The sequence below is a fragment of the Fulmarus glacialis genome, unplaced genomic scaffold (genome assembly GCF_000690835.1).
Source record: "Fulmarus glacialis isolate BGI_N327 unplaced genomic scaffold, ASM69083v1 scaffold11641, whole genome shotgun sequence".
NCBI classification, from domain to species: Eukaryota; Metazoa; Chordata; class Aves; order Procellariiformes; family Procellariidae; genus Fulmarus; species Fulmarus glacialis.
In genome coordinates, this window is record NW_009190907.1 from 33450 (window position 1) to 42994 (window position 9545).

Consider the following 9545-nt stretch of genomic DNA (forward strand, 5'->3'; position numbering starts at 1 on the left):
CTGAGGCAGAGATACCACACAACCCATGCAGCTGGAGTGGAAGTGAGAAGGCTGTACACGTTGCTATGGCTCATGCTAGATCCCTAGCTGAGGGGTACCATGGTATTTATCAGAAAACCTCAGCAATAGAATAGTGCCTTGTGCTCAGGTCCACCTCTGTAATATCAGGCTCTCTGGGAGCAGGCATCGAGAAGCATGGACTGGCTGCCCTGCAAAAGTAGAGGAGCTGTGTCCAGGGAGCAGCCTGAGCTCCAGCGGGCCAGAGCAAAGGCAGTTACCCCTTGAGGACCTCTCCAGGCAAAGCACACAGGCAGCTGCTGCTTGTAGTCATTCATGCTCACCACAAGATTTCCCAGCAGGCCGCCAGGCTGCCCAGCAGGTGCAGTCCCTGCTCTCAAAGGTGCTGCAGCTTGGGCTCAGCAGCGTCAGTTACTCACAGGCTGACAGGGCCCTAGGGGCTCCAGCAAGCAGCACACAGACTAAGCAGATGACACGCCATGCACCTGGAAGTGCTCACTTCCAGCCGCTGTCCCAGTAGAACAGGACATTCTTTCCAAGAATCACTGTGCCCATCCAGCATCTCAGCAAGCTGCAAGCAGACCCAGGAGCTATCACGACAGACATTTCGTCTACCAAAAGGATCCATGAATAACTTGGTGTGCCTCCTCACCACATCCTGTATTACAGCCACACTGGGCACATGCAGCCATCCAAAGACACCTTCGCTAAGACAATCTGAATCTGTAACATACATGAAAAATTTAACACCCTACCAACCACTTACTCTCTTTAAAGCAAACACCCTACCAACCACTTACTCTCTTTAAAGCACAGTCACTGGAGCACCAGAGTGCCTATTGGAGAACTTGGGAAATGGAGGGACAGGTGGTTTATCATACAATCCTTCCTACACACCCCTGGGAATCTGTGGCTGAAGTGAAGGATTTCCTGCACGATTGGTGCACACAAAGCCACCTGGTGCAACAGAGCCACTCCTTTATGCCCATTATCTGGGCATGTGCTGGCCAAGTCAAACCCATATGTTCAGATGCAGTGTCCTTGTTTTCTTTCTAAGTACTCTGAATTTTACACAGGAGGTCATTAAACGTTTCTGAAATGAGTTGTCCCCAGCTCTTCTACACAACCTGTTAGAAAAACGTATGCCAGCGCACATAACTTGGGACTGGCCCACAGGCAGCTCTGCACCAGCCAACTGAAGCAGAAGAGACAAAAACGTGGCTTTTTTGGTTCACTGATCAAACTGTAAAAGAAGCCTATAAAAGAAATAAAAGCTAGTTCAAGCCCAGAATAATACTGAACAGTTTTGAAAACAGCCATGAGGGGACACGTCTGAATCCGACTCTATCTAACACGGAGGAAGTGGTTAAGAAGGGCAGGCAATAAGACTGCAAATGACTCTGAAATTCTAGCCAGTTACAATTTTTAAGAGGACAAAAGCCAAGGGACAACAACTTCAGGGGAGCAAATTTAACTAAAGGCCCAGGATCTGGACATACCAATAGGGTGCCACTCAAAAGAAAAATTTAGTTCAGAAATATCTGGTAGTTCCTTAACAGAAATGCCGTGAAGGCATCAGACAACCCACCCTAATGCCCGAAGGGAGGGGCAGCACAGCAGCCTGGCTAGATCGCACTATCTTCAGTTCCCAGGGCCAAGAAGCAAGCATCTAAAAGATGAAACCAAGTCAAATTACCAAGGGCATGAACAGCAATATGCAGAAACAAGAACAAAACACAAGCCCAGAGAAGCCAAAGCCCCTAAAGCATTCATCAGCTTGTTAGTAGCATGTTATATTCATTGGTGCTCAGTTTGCAGCTATAAATAGGCTGCCAGTTCAAAGGAAAGGTGAATGCCTTCCTTGGGATAATCACATTCGGAGAAGAGGCAGAGGAAGCTGTTCCCGCAGGGAGGCTAAAGAGCACTGCTACGCAGGTACAAAAGCACAGAGTCTTTTGTTAGCATGATTCCTTGGGTGCAATAGCCCTACTCTTCCCTTGTGTAAGATATAAAAGATCAATCAGAGATTCTACATCAGAGCATCACCATTGCTCCTTATCGTAAGTGGCACGTGTCAGGATCAGCCCAGATGTAGTGGAGGAGACAGGGGCACAGAGGCTGAGGTAAGGGGAGACACAGGTCCACAATACCTGGAGACCCAGCAACTATCCAAAATCCTGGAAGCTGCATAGACCATCCGGCATGCTTAGAGCACCTAGCCTCACAAACACAAGCCATATCTCCAGCAGTGGCAGGGCCAGGGATGCCCAGCCCAACAGCAGCAGTCCTGCCTGCTACTGGGCGGAAGATGCTCAGAGCTGCTCTCTGGACCAACTTGACACAGGAGAAGCAGTTCCACCACCATCACTGCATATATAGCATGCTTCCCCCCCAATGCCTGCACTAGAGCAGCAGCCCAGCATATCCAGGATTCCCGTATTCAGCTCAGTGTGTCTTACAGTAAATAAAAAAGCTAGGCCCCATCAGCTCCCCACCAACAAGTATTCACAGCCAACACAGCATGCCCCAGAGCCATGTCACGATACAAGGAAGTCCCACCCAATCTTAAGTGAGCCTCTCATCCACCCTGGCAGTGCTGTCTGGAAGAACCATTTTGCAGTATCACTGGCGCTGGCTGCAGTGTCAAGTACACTGATACATTGAGAGAACAGGAGTACAGTTTGGTCCACAGAAGCAAATACCAAGGTCCTCTGATGTCACCTACACCTAAAGATGCTTGTTTAAAGGAAATAACCATTTGTGATGAGCGATTCTACGCAGAACAATGTGGGTCTTTACAGACCTGGAGTGCAGCCAACCCTGCTTTGTACAAGGGGGAAAGACAGCCCAGGAACGGAACTAGCAACAGCGAGAATTAAAATAGGATTGTACACTGAAAGAAGGAAGAAGGTAACTGGAGGTCTCCCTTTCAAGGCATCAGCCATTGATGGAGGAGGATTTTGCTTTAGAAAGCCTAAAGAGCATCACTACTCAACCAGAGAGGAAATCACTGCAGTGCTTTCGAGTGGAAAGGCAGAGGCGCTTACTGGGGTCCACAACCAACTACTGCACTGCTTGCCAGAACTCCTCTGTCAACAAACACGTAAGGCTGAATAGTGTGATTTCAAACTGCCACAGTAGGTTCAGTTGCACCCATGGCACGGTATCTACAACTGGCTTCTACCTGATGAAGCGTATATGCCAAGCCTGCCCTAGTTTAGGTTTTTTAACATGCACTAAAATTGCATTGGTAAATCTAAATACAGCTTTACAAGAATAATCCCTGCTTAAAATCAGCGTGTAATTAGAGAAGCATGTACAGGTCCGTTAAAATTGGACCCCACTAAAGTTACTCCTGCCCTTATCAAGAATATATACAACGCTGGCATCCTTCACATTGCAACAGCCAAAGCATGTGCAGCACAGGGCCAAAGGGATGTCTTAGCTGTGGGACAAAATTTACCTGTTTAGAAGGAACTAACTCTCCAGCACTGTCACAAGGCACAAGCTGATCTGATCATACCCTAGTCAAAAGTGACTACTCTGCATGTAGAAATCAGCCTTGTTCAGCGCAGGGTTTTTGCGAGCTTTTTCCGAAACTTGTTTTGTTTCATCTGCACACAATTGTACCTAATCATCCCACATATCCCAAGTGATCCAACTCATGTTCATTGTCGAAGGGGCTTCTAGGCAGCATCCATCCATGGTCTGTGTCATCAGAGGAGATGAAAGGTGACAGAAAGGACAAGATGGGAACAAACAAACAGCACAATCAAAGGAAGGAAGGAAGCAGGTTCACATCAGAAGAAGAGGCAACAGCATCTTGCAAGAGCAGGACCACTGTAGGCAAAAACTGCCACTTCTGGGGAAGCCAAGAATGAATGGAAGTCAGATAGCAAGTCCTGGCAGCACAGCACCTGCCCTTGAAAATCACCTTCCCAGGACCTGCAGTGCACAGGGCACAGTCCTACAAGCCAGGATTTTACAAGTGGACCTCGCTAATAAAATACACAGTCCTGCCCAGACCCCAGGCCAGATTCATCAGTCACAGGTGCACAACTAACAGTTTTCAGGTGGGTGTGCTTTGTGGGGACCACACAACAGTGGCTGGGCTGAGAACCTCCATCCTTCAGCAATCCTGGGTCTCCCTTCAGATTTCATTACACTTGAGCCTCAGTGTAGCAAGAATGTTTGCAAAAAGCTCTTCTATTTAATCTCCTCTGTAACGGCCTTCCTCCAAAGCAGATGTGCAGATAAAAGCCAAGCCAGCACTTCTTAGAGCAGACACAAAAGTTGAGATATTCTATTCAAATCTTTTAGAAAAGAGAAGTACATTGAAATTTTAACAATCACCTTACTATACAGTTAATAAAAACTATTTTCTGTGAACTTAAAAAAAGGTTTTGCAGTAAAAATGCTTCATAGCTTTAAAGAACTCAAAGTGAGCACAGGCAACTCAGCAGACTGACATCTGGAACCAGAGTTAGCTGACTGCTAACCCCAGCCTTGACAGCTCTTTCCTGCCCTGGGTGCAGAGAGAGAATACTGTGAGCAAACAGAAATGAAACACTTTGGTTCATTAGCAAGTTGCAGAGTTGAGAAACCCAACTGGAAGCTTGAAAAAGCAGAAAGCTGATTTTCCTCTTTGAACCTCCAAGTAAAAGGGGAGAGTGTATATGACAAGATCTGCTAGCTCCAGACTCTTGGAGGGCATTGAACAAAATCCATTCTGACTACTCAGGAATAATAATCCTCCATCCAATTAACTGGGCTTTCTACACAAAACATGTTTAGATGAATATTCTGATAATCCAATACATCTAAAGTAGTTTTAGTGAGCCAATTTTAAGGGACTGACTTTGGGGATTTTAACTGAACTTTCATTTCCATACAAAAGCAGATTAATTATTTGTGAATTTTCAGTCCAGCAAACATGAAGTGAGTCACTCTCTCACTTTTAAAAAAGGAAGCTGGAAATGAATACGCTGAATAATCCTGTAATTTTTATAGGGCTCCAGGAGGAAAGACCACAGGGAGTTCGCATGTGATTGGGTACACTTCACCTTGGTGATTATACTGAGCCCATGCTGCTGTCAACAGCTATGCTATAAGTAAGTGGTAAAGGACTTTCCAGAGATGGATTATTGACTTCAATCTGCTTCTGTGAGAAGGTACATAAAGCTTTTTCCATATAGCTGAGATGCTCCAAAATGTAAGAAACCAGAAGCAAAGATGCAGCAGAGCCCCGGGGAGTCTGCTAGCAGTAGCAGCAGCATTACTATTAGCATTTGCTGCTCCAGCTCTGACCCATTTTGAAGAAAGGAAGTTTATGTTTTCTGACAGCCTTGCATGTTTCTCTTCTCACCACCAAAAGAGACAAGGGATCCAACTATCATCCAAGCCTCTGAGGACTCCTATTAGCAGCACACAGATCTTGAACTCTGTCAAAGAGGCTTGAGGTCCATTGCATTTGCGCTGGCAGAAGTCACAGATGACTGCGTGTTGCCAGAAGTAATTAACATGAAGATGGATTGATCTTGTTGTGCCTAAACAAGATTCTCTTCATTGGCTTTTTAGCATAAGTCCTAGTGAGTTTTCTGAAGCAAACCTCTCTCCCTGGGACATGCCTTTATGATATGAACTGGTGAGGCACTTCCATCTTGAAATTTATGCCCCCAGCTGAGTCTGGCATTTTAAGACACCCACAGTTAGTGCTTTTAATCTAGATTTGGACTTCAGTCACAAAGCACTGGCAGAGGAGACTGAGGTTGTCTTCTTAGCATAGACAAAGACTAGTTACTGGCCTAAGAACTGGCAGCATGAGAAACTTTGCTCACGCTACCCAAAATCAATTCTATACACAGAGAATGGCAAAAAGCCGTCAACGTTCATGAAAACCTGACCTGCCTCATGACCACAAACCAAACAGGCTTCTCCCGCTTTGGAAGCAGACAGCACCTACTGGAAGCAGCAACATTGAATAAATTTCTTTCACATTTGAGGCAGCTAGAAAACTCAACACCAACTTGGCTACCAGCTATGCACATTCGCAAAGAGAAAGAGACAGGTTAGACCTACCTAAATGCTGATTGCCCTCAGCAATGCAAGGACAGGTCTACCTACTACAACAGAACAGGCTGCTGTTGTTCACAAGGTTTCTCCTCTGTCCAGCCTTATGCACGCACTGTTATAAGTACAGTTATTCTTAAAAGGAAACATTTTTGTTCTACTGTACTGTGGTCAAACAGGAGCTCTGGGTACAGTACAAGCTTACAGCAGGACACACTGCTGCCCTCAAAGACTTGTCAGTCCATATACTGCAAGTCCAGAAGGCTGTTAAAAAGACCATTTCCAAGGTAGCAAAGCTCAGACACACAAGAGCTACCATGCCACACTTCCCAAAGTCTTCCGCAGGCTGCAAGTCACTGCGCCAGCCAGTGGCACAGGATAAGCCCCTCCTTGTCCATGTCCACACTTCACTTCCTGCTGTGGCAAGCTCAAGCAAGTACATCCTGCAAGCTGCTGCTTTGTCTAGCAATGCACAAATACAGCCCATACAAATGCAAGTGTGCCCATGGCTGAGCTCCGCTTTTTGCCTGCCCAGACTGTGAGCAATGCATGTCCAAAGACCCTTTAGCAGGCACTGCTCTGTCTCCAGCACATGACAACGCAGCCACGAAAACAAGATGGTTATGGACAGGAAGGCCAACTTGCTGTGAACCACTCCCACTGCAGGCTAGCCTCGGGTGTGCAATTGCTGAGGAAAGGCAGATCAGGGTGCAGTGGCAGAAGTTTCTCCCATCAGAGCACTCATGTGACAGGAGTCCTGCAGCAGCAATTGCACATCTTTGAAGACCTCCCAGCTAAGAGGAAAGAGACCCATTTGGAGCAGGCTCAAAACACTTCTGTTGGGAGAATGAGGGGTGCAAACAAGAGCTACTCAAGCCAGCCAGGTTGCCAGAAGTTGTCTGTCTGGTCTGAATCGAACCCAGCATTTCTTTGGCTGGGAAGCATTTTCCTTCCACTGCTGTAGTGGAAGACAGGCAACGGCAATCCTTCCACACACACACCACCCCCTGCAGTTCTTCCCCTCCAGATAAAAAGCAACTAGCCAAAACACAGCTGTTTGTACTCATCTCTTCATTTTTGCTACTATAACGGATCACTAGAGCTTGGACGATTCACCTCATCCTCCCATCCCACTGCACAACTTAGCAAAGCTGCTGGTCATTCAGTCACACCTCCTCAACACCCCCCAGCACTGCTCCTTGTTTTGGGTGAGAAGGCAGGGCACAGAAAGGGAAAGTGAGATGCCCAAGACCACAGAGAAGTCAGACCCAAAGGTCCCACTTTGGACTTGCACCTCAGGTTACCAGATGCCACTCTAGCAGGAACTGGTATTTTTATAGAAGCCTTTATAATTTACATCCATGCCACAAATCTCTTCAATAAAAACAGTGGAGGTGGATAGTGTTGGGCTCTTATTGCCTTCATCAAATCCCCTTTTCTCCCTCCAGACATTCCTGACAGGCAGATTCCCCTGACCTACTTTTCCAGAAGAAGAGAAGTTTCAGCTACTTCCCTTGAATTGCAGTGAGCTGCTAGATGACAGCAAGCAGCTCCTCAAGAGCAGGGGAGTGAGCAGCCATCACTTCCCAGGAGGAACAGCCGGAAGCTGTTGAGAGAACCAGAAGCCCCTGAGCCCTGCCACCAATGCAAGCCCACCCAAACATCCATGCATACTGCAGCACAAAGACAGGGGCTAGCAATACTTGATGCAAGCTGGGCTCTGTATGTGAACAGATATCTATGTTTCCCCATGGAAAGTTTAAATACATTCTGTTCATGCACATCTCCATATGCAGAGGTCGGAGAAGAGAGGCTCAGCAGCACTCACTCTCCCGTCTCCATGAGCCCACTAGCAGATGTTATGATGTTGTCATCCCTCTCCAAATGCTCAGAGCCTCTCTATGAATTGGCTGGATCCTTGCACAGGCAAAATGCAGGTGAGAGGACTGCCAAGAGGCAACAGCAACCACCTTGGAGGGGAGGTCACAAAGGTAAACTGTGGGTTCACCATTCCAACCTTTCAGGTTTTTCATTTCTCAGGTTCTCATTTCTGAGAGCAGAGATCAACATTTGCAGTGCAAGAGGGTCATCATACAGCTCTGGCAGCCAAAGTAGCTTTGAGAGCAGTGTCTGAAATGTGACCCATTTCAGCACGTGGATTTGCATGCCTCCAGAGCTCCTGTACAACAAACACAGTGCCAGCTCAGCCCTGAGTGCCTAAGGAGGCACTGTGCATTTCATGGATTAGAGCTGAACTGCAGAGTGCTGATGAGTGAGGTCTGTTTTCCCAGTGCCTGGAACAATATGTGTTTTCTGTTCCCAGTTATTTCCCTCTCACTTTACACTGCACTATGAACTACCACTGCCAGCTTCTTAGGATGGGAGAGTAGAAGGTCTGGCTGGCAGAGCTTATACATAAACATGCCTGAACAGCCAAGGCACTGGGGACATGAGCATAGGTATAGAATAAAATGCTTGTTACTGCACTACTGCATATGACATGAATACGAAAAAAAAATAGAGCTCATCAAAACTTGCAGCTGGTTCAGACCATTGCCACAGTAAGCTCAATCACTTGTTTCCAGCTGCCAGAGCGCCTCACACAATGGCTTCTGTCAGAGTCTGATCAGAATGTACTCCTTAAACCATCCTTAATGATTTCCCTGGGATTCAGCATTGATGTTCCTCTTTCTAAGGAAAGGGAAGAAGTCTAATATCATCCAGTACTTCACAAAAAGAAACTGGATGAAGGAATACGCCTACTTTAAATACCTGTGCGGATCTCTGGAAAGTTTCAAGGGCTCCAAACCAATATTTTGCCAAGAAGAGACATGTCAGATTCTTAACACTCCCAACTCAAAAAGAAAAAATAAGATTGAGCCTGAACCGCGCAACTTGCATTCCTGAAATGCAAACCTAAACTACATCCAAGTCTTCAGAACATCACAAACCCTCCCTAAAAATTCAGGCAGCTATAGCTCTGCAGAGAGTAAGTATGTGTGAGTGTGCGTGAAAGATGGTCCCGCAGCAGACACTCCCTGGGCTGGAGTTCTTCAGTGCTATAGCAATCTTCTCCAAGAGGAATATTTCTATTTAGGATTATACAGAGCAGGTACCTGAGTGCAGATCCCTCTAGATTTCCACTGGTGAGCTTTTGCCATGACAACTGACTATGTATTCCTGCTATTTATTTAAACAGTTATTTATCCGTGTGTGGTGGTTTAACCCCAGCCAGCAACTGGGCTGGAGTTCTTCAGTGCTATAGCAATCTTCTCCAAGAGGAATATTTCTATTTAGGATTATACAGAGCAGGTACCTGAGTGCAGATCCCTCTAGATTTCCACTGGTGAGCTTTTGCCATGACAACTGACTATGTATTCCTGCTATTTATTTAAACAGTTATTTATCCGTGTGTGGTGGTTTAACCCCAGCCAGCAACTAAACACCACGCAGCCGCT